Source organism: Osmerus mordax, chromosome 13 (assembly GCF_038355195.1).
Source record: "Osmerus mordax isolate fOsmMor3 chromosome 13, fOsmMor3.pri, whole genome shotgun sequence".
Classification (NCBI taxonomy): domain Eukaryota; kingdom Metazoa; phylum Chordata; class Actinopteri; order Osmeriformes; family Osmeridae; genus Osmerus; species Osmerus mordax.
The window spans coordinates 6,194,172-6,208,388 of record NC_090062.1 but is presented as its reverse complement, the minus strand read 5'-3'; the positions used below and the strand labels follow the sequence as shown (position 1 = coordinate 6,208,388).

Genomic DNA, 14,217 nt, shown 5'->3' with positions numbered 1-14,217 from the left:
CTACTATTTAATATGCTACAATTGTTTTCTAGCAAAGGCTACGACTTAGCATACCCTACTGTGGTGGAAGCCTTTTTGCTTAAAGTACCCCTTTTTACCATGACATGAGTGTGTGATAACACTGCTGCCTATAAGTGTATAGTGGGGTGCTAGCTGGGTTATACACTCACGTCTGGCCCTGTTATCAATGTTTTGGGAGGAGAACTGGGTGGGTTTACAGCTGGGTGGAGACACAGACAGACAGACACCCATGTCTACAGGAAAACAGATGGTGTGCTTTAGACCTTGGGAGGGATCTCATCCAATCAGAACCACTGATCGGGTTTCTGGAATAACTAAAGAGAGAGTGTCTTCCTTTTCAGTGAGAAAGTTAGATGTGAAGATGTGATTTGGGTTATCGGGAATGACCTCTTAATATCGTCTGAGCCCTTATACACGAAGCCCTTCTAAGACAAGATGGAAGCGTGTCCTAGGGTTTAACATGGTGGCTTTGGACCGAGTGGCGTCCTTGCTGCTCACACTGCACACCATCACAGCAAATGTTGTGGCTTTTGGCTCAGAGGTTTAGCCCATGTCTTCAAATTGGCTAAAGCATTATCTTCCGAGAGACAATCTTTTTTTCTTAAAAAAAAAGAAAGAAAGTTGGACAGAAACTGTATGGTTGTCTGGTTGCTCTTGTGCATTGCATAACAAGGGCACACACACTGGCGGACTCCAGAGAGTCCATATTAAAAGAAGGAGTCTTCCCATCGTCAAGGTGCCTGTGTGCAGTGTAGACCTACTGGATCTACTATTCATCGTCAAGGTGCCTGTGTGCAGTGTAGATCTACTGGATCTACTATTCATCGTCAAGGAGCCTGTGTGCAGTGTAGATCTACTGGATCTACTATTCATCGTCAAGGAGCCTCTGTGCAGTGTAGACCTACTGGATCTACTATTCATCGTCAAGGAGCCTCTGTGCAGTGTAGACCTACTGGATCTACTATTCATCATCAAGGAGCCTCTGTGCAGTGTAGACCTACTGGATCTACTATTCATCGTCAAGGAGCCTCTGTGCAGTGTAGACCTACTGGATCTACTATTCATCGTCAAGGAGCCTCTGTGCAGTGTAGACCTACTGGATCTACTATTCATCGTCAAGGAGCCTCTGTGCAGTGTAGACCTACTGGATCTACTATTCATCGTCAAGGAGCCTCTGTGCAGTGTAGACCTACTGGATCTACTATTCATCATCAAGGAGCCTCTGTGCAGTGTAGACCTACTGGATCTACTATTCATCGTCAAGGAGCCTCTGTGCAGTGTAGACCTACTGGATCTACTATTCATCGTCAAGGAGCCTCTGTGCAGTGTAGACCTACTGGATCTACTATTCATCATCAAGGAGCCTCTGTGCAGTGTAGACCTACTGGATCTACTATTCATCGTCAAGGAGCCTGTGTGCAGTGTAGACCTACTGGATCTACTATTCATCGTCAAGGAGCCTGTGTGCAGTGTAGACCTACTGGATCTACTATTTTTCCAGAATGGGCAGCCTGTTCTGGATAGATCAAAGTTCTGAAATCTCACATCTGGAAACTGAAGCCTTGCTGATGTCATCACTTCCCCCCTTGTGTCTTCATCACTCGCCTCCTTCTCTGTCATCTCTTCCTGTGTGCTCCTGTCCTCCTGTCTCCCTCTCTTCTCTATGTCTTCTCCCTCTCTCCTCCTGTCTCGCTCTCTTCTCTCTGTCTTCTCCCTCTCTCCTCTCTGTCTTCTCCCTCTCTCCTCCTGTCTCCCTCTCTTCTCTCTGTCTTCTCCCTCTCTCCTCCTGTCTCCCTCTCTTCTCTATGTCTTCTCCCTCTCTCCTCCTGTCTCCTTCTCACCATGGTGTAGGGGGAAACAATGGTCCACTGATATCCTGGCTACACTGACTCAGAACATGTACCTGTGGAATAGATATTACCTACTCCAGTCGAAGATTTCTGTAGTAATGATTTTTTTTTAAAGTTAATAGTGTCCTTCTCCTGTCCAGTTTCCCCCATTATGGTGATGATTCACCCTCCTACACATCTGACCCACATCTGGGTCAAACCTCTCTTCCATCTCTAAGATGCGCTGGGTCTGGCACAGGGCTACCTAGCTGATGCAGCGGTCAGCTTGACAATCAGACAGACACGCTGGGATTATTAACATCTCAGCTGGGCATCTCTCTGTATCTCTTTTTCTTACACACACGGCATACACACTCACACCCACACACACATACACACGGATTGGCGAATGAGTCCTGAGTATTGTTGTCATGGCAACACAGACTTTTCGGAAGGGGAAGAGACCCATCTGCTTGTGAGCGCGTGCAGACAGTGTGTGTGTGTCTGTGTGTGGTTGGCTATATGTAGCCTGAATCTTTGGCTTGGAGTAGAACTCCCCTTTGTCTTTTTTCCTGTGTGGAATATCAACATCCTCTTTTTCTCTCCACCCTCTCGACTGCTACGCTGAGCTCAAATATAGCACATTGTATACTGTTAGTAGTTGAATGGTACCATGGCTGGTCATAGACGTACCACCCTCTTAGTGAATTTTCGAGGATAAATACTGTCTGTTTATTTTGGTGCAATCAAGAAGAAATGGCACATAGCCTACATGCCACATTGACAGTGTACCTACAGTCATTCTGGCTAAACACATTCCATTCTCCCACACCCAACCCTTAACCCTGTCAAGACTGTTTGCTCTTCTTTCAACCCCCCTCTCCTTTTTATCTTTTCTCCCTCGTGTTCTCCCTTTTTCTCTTCCTCCACCCTCTTTCTTTCTCCCTCTTTCTCTCTCTCTTTTACATTTTGCGGGATTTAACTGCTGTCAACCAGGGTTCTGTCCATCTTTGACTGTCAGATACCACCAGAAAGGAAGAGTCAGTCAAGTCTGGTTTCTCTTTTACCAACCTGATTTCTGTTGTCAATCAGGTCCTTCTCAATTCTGACCGTGGCTAATGTTAGTCATCATTTGAATTCATAGGTGATATCATTACTGTGACAGTAACACACCATTGCAATGTAACATAATCTGTTTTAGTAGGGTTAGAGTTTCTGAAACAATACTCCCTACATACACATTCCCCCTCTTCCACCACTCTCTCTCTCACACATAGCACACACACACCACACACACTTGGAACAGAATGAAAGGGCCTTTCCACAACAGTTTTTGTTTATTCACGTAGAAGCTGGGGCCAGAATCTAGTGGGATCTGCTCAGTTCAGCATTGGAGAGGAGAGGAGAAGGGTGAGGGTAAGGAGCAGAAAGGAGAGGAGGGGACAGGAGAGAGGAGGAGGTGCGGAGCAGAGAGGAGGAGGGAACAGGAGAAAGGAGGGGAGGAGGAGGGTGAGGAAAGGAGCGGAGGAGAGAGGAGGGGAGGAGACAGGAGAGAGGTGGAGAGGAGGAGGGTGAGGAGAGAAGCAGAGAGGAGAAGACAGGAGAGAGGAAGAGGGTGAGGAGAGGAGCAGAGGAGGGGAGGGAACAGGAGAGGGAAGGAGAGGAGGAGGGCGAGGAGAAGAGCAGAGGGGAGGGGAGGGAACAGGAATGAAAAAGAGGGAAAGAAGAAAAGGAGAGGAGAGATGTACAAGGATAGAATATGAAACAATAGGAGAATGGAGACATATCTGTTGTTTTATTCAGATGAGAGGAATGTTCTGGCATCTCCAGGCTTGGCTGTTACAGCAGGGATCACAGGGCCAAGCAGGGAGCTGCACACTGGTTGACCCTGACTGCTGTGGCTATGGCCTCAGGCACACACACACACACACACACACACACCAACCTGATGACAGAGACTGACTATCCATGCCAGGGGCTTCATCTCACGGGGTTCGCAGTGTTGGGTGTGCAGATTGAGACCTTGGTGCAGCAGCATTCGGTACTCATTTCATTCAGCCTCGTCTAAATATATACTAAATGGATGTGAATGCAGTGTTGTTTAGTGTTGTTTATTTAAGCTTTTTTAACTACAGTTGGCAGTTCGTGTGTGTTTGGCTAAGGAGAGGAATGACTTTGGTCTGGTAGTCTATCTGTCAATGGAGCTTCACTATCGGGCAATCTTGAGTGTTTGTCGATGCAAAAATATTTTGTTTCTCTGTGTGTGTGCTGCGTTTACACGTGAGCTTGTCAGAGTAACTTATTTTCTGGTCTGAGGAAAATAGAATGGGAACTTTGTTGTATAAGAACACAGGAAAGAGTATCTGTGTGTGAATGCATGTCAATGCTATCCACAGGAAGTGGCCGTAAGTCAGCATGTGACCTTCCTGCTAGGGCTGGACCGCTGGGTGACGTCAACGGTCTCTCCCTGGCCCTCTGTAAGCAGTTAGCCAGATGTAGCCATCACAGCTACTACTGGTGGCTGTGGTCTGTGTTTAAGAAGTGTGTGTGTGTGTTTGTGTGGGTGTAATGTGTACATGTGTCTGATTGAGGAGCTTATTGTACATGCCAGTCTTGTAAAGTGAACAATAAACCCAAGTTTAAAATACTGTATCAGTTTTCTGGTGGATTTGAAGAGATAATTCTCCTACCAGAAGCCAGTGCTACCACTGGCCTTGGTCTGATAGTATGTGGTGTCTTAACATCGCCAAAAAATACTGATATTATATGAGCCCATAAATTCTGGTATGATGTCTTTTATGGGTGCTCTGCTTCCTTGGTGTGTGTGAGGGGAAAAGAGAGTCAGACTAGGAGAGATTTCGGGGAAGAGAGATAGATATCTAAGATGATGAAAATGATCATTTTCTAATGTTATGAAGGAGGTGCAAAGCCCTCTTTGGAACTATTGGATTCTATAATTGTGTAGGTCTAGCTAATGGCCCAGTCCTCTGCCTGTTGAACCTTTCCTCTCCGCTCTGCTCCAGTGCTCAAAGAGGTTTAGAGGCTGGAATTGTTTGTGGAATTGCCCATTTCTCTTCCTCTGTTTTTGGCAGCAGGCGCGACAGTCAAATCTGTCCCCCTAGAAAAAGTCTGTCATATCGTCTGATGCTGTTGCCCCCTCGCCCCGCTCCACCCCGCAACCCATTAGCTGACAGATTTACTGGGCTTTAACGCCCAATTACCCCCGCCTCAACACCAGAAAATCCTTACCCATGATGCCTTGCTAATAGGCCTGGACCCCTGTCCAAGTCACAACTCTGATTGTTGGTAATATCCAAACCAAGAGGTTCTCTTAGAGTCCTCTTTGAATCAGCATCCTTTCCCTATGTGGTGTGAAGGTGTCATATACTTACACCACTTGCTGTCTCTTTTTCCATCTCTCTCTCTCTCTCTCTCTCTCTCTCTCTCTCTCTCTCTCTCTCTCTCTCTCTCTCTCTCTCTCTCTCTCTCTCTCTCTCTCTCTCTCTCTCCATCTGTCTGACAGAAGCTGAAACATAGTCTTAGCAAATCTCAGAGTGATCGATACCAAGAGACAGCTTAAATCTATACTGCTCAGTAGTGGTACTGTAGTATAAATACAGTCACTAAACACCTCTCACTCACTATACTGCAAATACCTGCTCCAAAAACCTGTTCTGAAGACCTGCCCCTATTATAGTCCCTTAAAACTTGCCACCATCTATCTACCCCAAAGACCTGCCTCAATGATTTGCCCCAAACAGCTGGCCCTTTTATTTGCCCCAAACACGTTTCAAACACCAACAGACACCAATCCTAAATCTGCCCAGGGTCTAATAGCACCATTGTATAAGTTGACAATGTTTCATACTAACAGCTCCATTATAACAAGGTATACCTGTTTACCTTGAAGGACTTGGTTTATTACACTAACTTGCTACAGTAAATGTTAATGTGTCCATTCTGCAGCTATAGCTTTTAACATAATAGATTTCTCTTTATTGGTCTTGCGACTAGCAGTCTTCATCAGTTTCTCTCCATCATGTTCTACTTCCTGCAATTCCCCTTCTCTCATTTGCTTCGAACATGTTCCTTTTATTTTTACATTTCTCTCTCTCTTTTTAGCTCTTCCTCTCTCCCTCTCTCTCTCTCTCTCACACACACACACACACACACACACACACACACACACACACACACACACACACACACACACACACGCAACGCAAAGACACACTTTGTCTCTCTTTTTCAGCACCCTCTCTCCATTACAGTCTCCCTCCTCTTTCACACCTGTCTGCATAAACAATTAATTGACTTGACCTTTAAACTGTGTAATTAATAGCTCTTTAGAGAGAGAGAGGGGGCTTTAACACACACACACACACACACATGTTTATGAGCAGAGTTTATACTGTTGGTGAACAACACTAACACTCCCCATGAGGCAGAATCAGTGTGTCTGACTAATGCTATTTGTCTGCTTGTAGGAGTGTGTGTGTATGTGTGTGCATATGTGTGTGTGTGTTGGGGGGGGTGGGGGCACAGCTCAGTCTTGGGCCTTCTGTCACCCTGTCGACCCAGGTCTGGACAGTTGGCCAGATGGCCTGGATATATCACTTCAGTTACTCATGTGTGTTTGAGTGTGTGAGGTTGTAAGCTTTAGCTGATTAATGGCGATACAAACAACTTGTGTAAAGTAAGATCTCCTGTCCTTCCTCTCTTTCTTACTGGCAGTCAAAGCCATGTTGTGGCTCTGACTAGTTGTGCATGGTGAGCCTGTCTATCTCACCCTGAACTGCCTGTCTCACCCTACCCTGCCTGTCTTACCCTGCCCTGCCTGTCTCACCCTGCCTGTCTAACCCTGCCCTGCCTGTCTCACTCTGCCCCTGTCTCACCCGGGCCTGCCTGTCTCACCCTGCCTGTCTCACCCTGCCTGTCTCACCCTGCCCTGCCTGTCTCACCCTGCCTGTCTCACCCTGCCCTGTCTGTCTCACCCTGCCTGTCTCACCGTGCCCTGTCTGTCTCACCGTGCCCTGTCTGTCTCACCCTGCCCTGCCTGTCTCACCCTGCCCTGCCTGTCTCACCCTGCCCTGCCTGTCTCACTCCAGCCTGCATTTCTCAGCTCCTCAGCAGTTCTGCTGCATCCCTGTGTCTATTCCATGGAACTTCTGTACTACATTGATTTACCTCTAGTGCTGGTAATTATGCTGAATTATGAATTCATTTGTTTCTGAGTCTTTGAAGCTTTCAGCCCTGTGGACCTGTTCCTGTTTTAGCTCAACTTTAGCAAAATCTGCCATCCAAACTTATTTACATCCCTCCATCCTTCCCTCTATTTATACCTCCAATCTATCCTTCCACCTCAATGGTCCTCCCTCTATTCTTCAGCTTCACCAGCAGGCTTGAGAAACAAGCAGTGACATTCTACACCTCCTTTCTCTTTCATCCCTCCATCCCTCCATCACTGCCTGGCTGAGCCTGTGCTCCTGAATAAATTAGGGCTATCTGATTCTGCAACGCCTGCTAGCTGTCCTGGGATGGACATCTAGCTCGACAGAAATACGACCCTGAGCCGGAGGCGGAGCCAGGTCACACTGAAACAAATGCATCAGATGTGAACGGACGCACACACAGAATAAATGTCATCACACAGTCTTGTGCACATATAATTAGCCCAGGTCCTGCTGTGCTGCTGAATACGCACTACTGTGCAGGTTGCACAGGACTGCCTTCTTGTGTGTATGGGTCTTTGCGTAAGTGTGTGAACTAGACACATGCCTATGTCTGCAGTTGTACTGTTTTAATTAGACCTAGTTTATGCTCTGCTTGCTTGCCTGTGAATTCGGTTGAAATTTCACTGCAGCTCTGCTCTCCTGCTCAGGTCTTTGATCTTGTTAAAGAGACCTTTAATGTGGCTGATAACAGGCTGTTAGTAGTTACAAGGACCTGAGTCATGGTTTTGTGTGTGTGTGTGTTAATGTGTGTGTATGTGTGTTAGTGTGTACTGTAGGTTTGTTTGTGTATTTCTCCTTGTGTGTACGAGAGAGAGAGAGAGAGAGAGAGAATTAGTTTATCGCATTTTATTTATGAGTTAACTGGCTGTACTCTGTACAAACCAAGATTGCGCCCATGTGAGGGTACATGTCATACATTATGAAACTCCATACTGTAGCCCAGGTCTAGAACTAGCGTGCAAGTCTTTTTCCATTCGTTTATCCTTCCCTCTCTCTGTAAATCCCACCCTGCTCCCTCTCTCGTCTCCCTGTGTGTAAAGAAGCTCTGTGAGAACAGGCTGAGGAATGATGGTGGGAGAACCAGGGAGAAAGAAAAGAGCATTTCACACTTCCTGTCTGGCAGTTTAGCACCAGGGTTAGAATGTCATCCTCAACCTGCTAATCTGCTGTCATCCTCAGCCACCTCCCACTGAGTGGAGAGGACGGGACTTAGCATATTTGTATACAGTATGTGTGTGTTCTGTTTAGTATGTGCATTCAAAAACAGGACAGCGTTTATGTTATAACGAGTGTGAATGGGTGTAGGTTTCTGTCCGCCGTGACAACAGGATGTGTTTGTGTGGGTGCGTGCGTGTGTGTGTACGCACGCACGTGCGTGTGTGTTTGTCCGGTGAGTCATAGTTCAGGAATCTTCAGTACTATTACACATGGCAGACAGAGACCCCTCACCAGTCACTCAACACCAGAGCCCTCTGGGAAAATGAGTCTTTCTGCTTCAGAGACAGACAGTGTGCAGGAAACTACTGTAGATTCACTGTTAACATTGTGTAACCATAATAACAAGCTTTAAGAAAGGAATTTGTGATGAAAGGACATGTTGAGCTGTCTTTGGGTCTTGGGTAAGAGCAGGAAGATGGGGTTCTCAGTCAGCTGGGATTGACAGATACATATTAGAGCAGAGAAGTCTCAGGACTAGTCCATTCCTGGGTCTGGCAAACAACCTCAGCTGGCCTCCCCTGCTTTGTCCTCTGATCACCAGCACTACCAGTCATTACAGAGGGGGGGGGGGCAGTTTCACAAGCAGATGTCAGTCCAGAAACATTGGTGTTAGAATGTTCTCCTTTTTGTTGGCTTTTGTTTGCCTGTTTCCGATCGTGTTAGCTTGTTAGCTTTTGTTAAGTCGTGCTAGCTTGTGTGAGGTTGTGGTATTTTATGTTAGCTTGTATTAGCTTGTGTTAACTTGTGTTAGTTGTTCCCTGTCCTCAGGCTTTCCTGCTTACTCTCTCATACCTGCCCTCTGAACTCCTGAACGTTCCTCAAGCTGGGACTCTGCCCTCCAGAGAGGAGAAAGGAGCCACAGGAGGAGGACAAAGGAGGAGAGGCTGACAGAGTTATGAGTCAGTCTAGTGCGTGTGTCTGGGACTAGGATGTGTGTGTGTGTGTGTGTGTGTTTGGGGTCTTTGATGAGAAGAGTTGTGCGCCAGACTCTGTTTACGAATCTTTGGTATCTGTTTTTTCCTGTTCTGCAAACCTTTCATGTTCACAAATGTCTCTGGCTTGCTTTCAAAAGTTGAAAACTTTAAATTGAATCCGTCTTAAATGTAGGATGGATGCAGATTCCAGATCATTAAACTTAAGTAACACACTGATTTAACAAGTATAATTCCATGGTTACACCGGATCCTAACAAGTCTCCGTGGTTACACCAGGTCCTAATCAGTCTCCACGGTTACACCAGGGCCTAACCAGTCTCCATGGTTACACCAAGTTCTAACCAGACTCGGTGGACTCCTGCATTCCCGCCCAGCTGACTCATGCGGTTGGGGGAACCGTTCTAGAACCCAAGACCTGCCCCTGAGATACGGTCCAGGCCTGGGTGCTCTCAGGAGTAGGAGGAGGGTTGTGGTCAAACCATGGTCGCCCTCCACCCCCCCTCCCCGACCTCAGAGAGCTCCAGACCAGACCAGCTAAGAGCTGCTTCTCACTGAAAGGTTTTCAGTGTGTGATTGAGGAAATCCTGTGAAAGAGCTCTGCTACAATCAGCTCTCACCACATTCCCACACACTCCCTCCCCTCTCCTTGTACTTACTGTAGACATGCAGCATCTCTCACACTGCTCCAACAACCCTTTAACCCTGAGATGTCCTTCTCTGTGTGTGTGTTTGGTGTGTGTTTTTATTTTCCAATTTTGGTTTACACCTGTGTCATAAAAATGTCAGACCCCTATACTGGGTCTCATGGTTGAAACCAGGAGCTGTTAAGGGGAGAGGCATATATACATACCTCTCTGTAGGCTTATATGTATCCCCACTTGTGTGTGTGTGTGTGTGTGTGTGTGTAACCCTGACTACAAACCCACATGACTCTGACGTCTAAGCAGGCCTTGACTCTACTGTAATCTTAGCCAGATAAGCAGTCCTGAGTTCTGGGTGTGCATGAGGGAGAGGGAGCTTTACTTGAGTTTCGGGCCTGGCCTCTGTGGAGTTTGTGTATGTGTGTGCGCGTGTGAACGGCGTGAATCTGACGGGGAGAACGAGAATCCCAGGAGAAGGAGAGGTGGAGGGATGTCGGAAGTAAAGGATGACACAATTAAAGGGGAAAGAAGTTTGTGGCGGGACGGACGGATGATGCGTGTCGGGAGATGGGCGAAATGACACGTGTCGTTCGGAACACTCGGGGTTTCCCTCCCTACTGGCCCGCTGCTGCTTGATTGCTGTTGGGCGTGTTTGTGGCCCAGCCCAGGCCGAGCACGAGGTCACAGGACAGATGTGCCTGTCAATGAGTTTATTACCCAATAGGGGGTCGAGGGGTTTATGAGCTTTGGAGGGATGGCAGGAGAGAGGGAGAAGGAAGGGGGGGGGGAGAGGGGAATGGTAAGGGACAGAGATAGAGAGACAGAGAGAGATTTCCAAACACCATTTGGTGCAGTACTGGGAATACAGTGAAGTTAAAATGAGAAGACAGGAGGAAAGGTAGTGTGTGTGTGAGTGAGGGAATAGTCATTCAAACAAGTGGATTCCTGGTAGGCGTGTTGCTCTCACATGAAGGGAAGGGTGGGGAGAAGGTGCATCGTGAGTGTGTGTGTTTGTCTGTGCATGTGTGTGCGTATGTGTGTGTACTTGCATATGAGTGAGTAAATGATTTAGAGATTGAGAAAGAGAGACTCTTTGTGTGTGTGTGTGTGTGTGTGTGTGTGTGTGTGTGTGAGAGAGAGATATTGATGTGCTCTGTGGAGCATGCCTGTTCTTGCTAATGCGGTTTTTGAACAGATGAGCAGGAGTTCTGTTCTGTTCATGCAGCAGCACTGTAGCACCCCAGTACCCTGTTCACTGATTGATTCATTAATACTGAGGTGAATGGTAGCCTGGAGGAGCCTGGAGGGAGTAACTATCTCTTTATCTCTTTAGTGTAACTCAGTTTCTCTCTCTCTCTCTCTCTCTCTCTCTCTCTCTCTCTCTCTCTCTCTCTCTCTCTCTCTCTCTCTCTCTCTCTCTCTCTCTCTCTCTCTCTCTCTCTCTCTCTCTCTCTCTCTCTTTCTATCTCTCTCTCTCCGCTATCCTGCATCAATGTGATTATGTAGGTTTTCTTGTCCAGGGTGGGGTAACTGCTCGGTATCTGACAGTTTTGACTGGCCAATAAAGACTTTTAGAAATCAAAAAATCTCTCTCTTTCTCTCACTCTCTTTGACTATATCTCTGTCTCTCTCTTTCTCCTTCTCCTTCACACACATACACACACACACACACACCACACAAACACACACACAACTTCTTTCTGCAGCATGGCATGGGCTTGTGTTCCTTCCTGCCAGGGTCTCTTTCACGGGTCACATGATCTGTGCTATTTCCCTCCGCTGGTGTCGATCCCTGAGAACAGAGCTGGCCAGAACTCTGGTTCTGGGGCGACTGGTGCCAAACATGCTCCGTTTGATCTCAGCAGAGGGGGAAAACTGTCACTTCATCTATCAATGATACAGTACAAACTCAGACTACAAACACACACACATGGTCCAAGGTCCTGGAAGTGATAGAACATGGTGTTGAAATTAAGACAGCTTCCGTGTTTCCTCATGATGGTCCTGTTGCCACTGGCTCCAGTGACTCACACATTCATTCACACATTCCTACATGTTTACGTAAACCTGGTCCTCACACATGCCACATCTATCTGTCTCCCCCTCCCTTTCCATCTCTTGTCCTATTCAACAGCTTCTCCTTTTCCCTACCAATGGAACTGAGAGTAAATCACTTGGGTTGTTGTGTGAATGTGTGTGTGTTTGTGTGTGTGTACACACGGCTGATGGTAGGCCGACTTGGCAGTAAATCAGCCAGCCAGCCAGCCAGCCTGTGTGTTTTTATCACCAGAGGGGAAACCTCTGCCATCTGCTGCTCTCAGAAACTCTCATCTCCTCCTTCTCTCGCCCTCTCACTCCCCTCCCATCTCCCCACCTCCCTCTTCTCCAGTCTTCCATCAGGAGATATCCAGGTTATTGGTGTCATAGACGGATGTGTTCTCAGTAACCTCTTTTGCAGTAGTACAGTTGTATTATCCAGTGAAATGACTGTGGTCTCGAGGGTGACTGGGCGTGTGTGTGTTCTATTTCGGGATGTTCCCAGGGTTGTGCCAGCTGTCCAGAGGATTTCTGTCCTATGAACAGTGACAGGATGATACAGTGATACACTGTAGAGGACAGGGCATAGAGAGCCAGGAGAAAGGACAAAGAGACAGAGAGGTAGAGAGGGGCAGGAATAGAAGGAGACAACTCTGATAACTGGTGAAATTGGAAGACGGCTTGTGTCTGGAGGCCCATAGAGCCCAGCGGCATGATGCTGTGCCATTAGCTTTATGTAGATTAGCATCAGAGTTAATTAACACTCATCTCTTTAATCACGAATGTCTGCCTGTAGGGCAGCACTGCAAATCGCCTCACTACCGCCCCCTGGTGTTAGCCTGAAGTGAGACAGTGGATGAGCCACTGTCTCTCTACTGGATCATCTGAAGAGTGTGGACCAATGTGTGTCACACACGCACGCACACACACACACAGAAACGTTAACCTTACTATCCTTTGTTGCAGCTAACCAGCTGTGCAGTCCTGCGCCTCTCACTTCCTTTCCATAGGAGTGCGACCCCAGAGTGGCCCTCACCTGACCCCTGACCCTTGATCCCTGGCCCCTGTCCTGCTGGTCAGACCCTGTCTTTGTCCCCCTCTGTCAGTTGCGGAGGCTGGACTAGCCTAGGGCAGGGGCCTTCTCCTCCCTCTCAATGTAGAGGATAGCAGAAGACCTAGATATCAGCTGGGAATGTAGGCCACATTCGTGTCTCACCAGAGGAATGAACTGGCGGTGACAAATGTTCATCTCAGCCTGTTCCTGCACACTCTAACCCAAGGGGGATGGGGGATGATGAAAGAGGGGTGGAGTGGTGGATGGAGAACGTTCCCTTGGCTCATGATCCCAATACCCCTCCTGTGATCATGTGACCAATTCGGTCCAGAGCCAAACATGACCTCATTTCCCGGTGCAGGTGTTGCTGGGCCCGCGAGAGCAACCGTAGAGAGCGAGCACGTTGAGCATCGCCTCCCATACCTCAGTGTATATCATCCTGGTAAACTAGAGCACTGTGCTGCTCTGGCAGAGAAAACCCCTGCAGGAAATGGTCCGGGCAGGGATCAAACCCAGGCCTCAGCCTGTGTGGTACACACTCATAACCGGTGAGCCCCCAAGCCTGTCTGGTTCTGACAAGACTCTCTGTCTGTCGGTGTTGGAGGTCCTGCAGCATGCAGGGTGTCCTGGCTCTGCTACCCAGCCGCGGCTCCTTCAGATGGGCTTGGTTAGTGGAGAGAGCCTTCTGGAAGAATCCTTCTTATTTATAGAAGCGTTTAATTCTGGGGTCGCTGACGCATGGGACCACGGTCTTGGAGAAGATTGTATCGACAGGCAAAGAGCTCCCAGACGGAGACAAGCTGCTTTCATATTCCTCATCCTCTTTTCTCAGTCGGTCATCTCTCAGACGATATGGTTTCTATGTCTTACTTTAGAAACATACTGTCTGTTTTCACTCTGTTCCACGTTTGTTCATAGAGTTGGCTGAACAGAGTGTTTCTAAGTGTGTATGTTTAGTGTGTGTATATGCGGACAGTCAGTGACTGGTATGGGTATGTGCGTGTTCATTATCCACTCCAATTCCTTGTTCACATATTCTCTCGGATTCTGTCTTTCGTCTCTTAGTTGTTCTTCTTTGTTCCTTTCTTTACCCTCGTCCTTCCACATGCTTTTCCATCTTGCTGTTTCCCTCCTAGTCATTCTGTCATGTCTCTGTTCTCACGCTCTCGCTCTCCCTACCTTCCTGTCAGCCCCTGATGAGGGTCAGATTACACACTTAACCAGAACCATGTACTCTACTGTACCCCC

General features: G+C 47.6%; 1 protein-coding gene across 1 annotated transcript in view; it reads left to right on the top strand.

Moving 5' to 3' along the window:
• Positions 1-14,217, top strand: part of ccdc102a (coiled-coil domain containing 102A) — a gene marked incomplete in the record, with an annotated part of 28,832 nt that overhangs the window by 848 nt on the left and 13,767 nt on the right.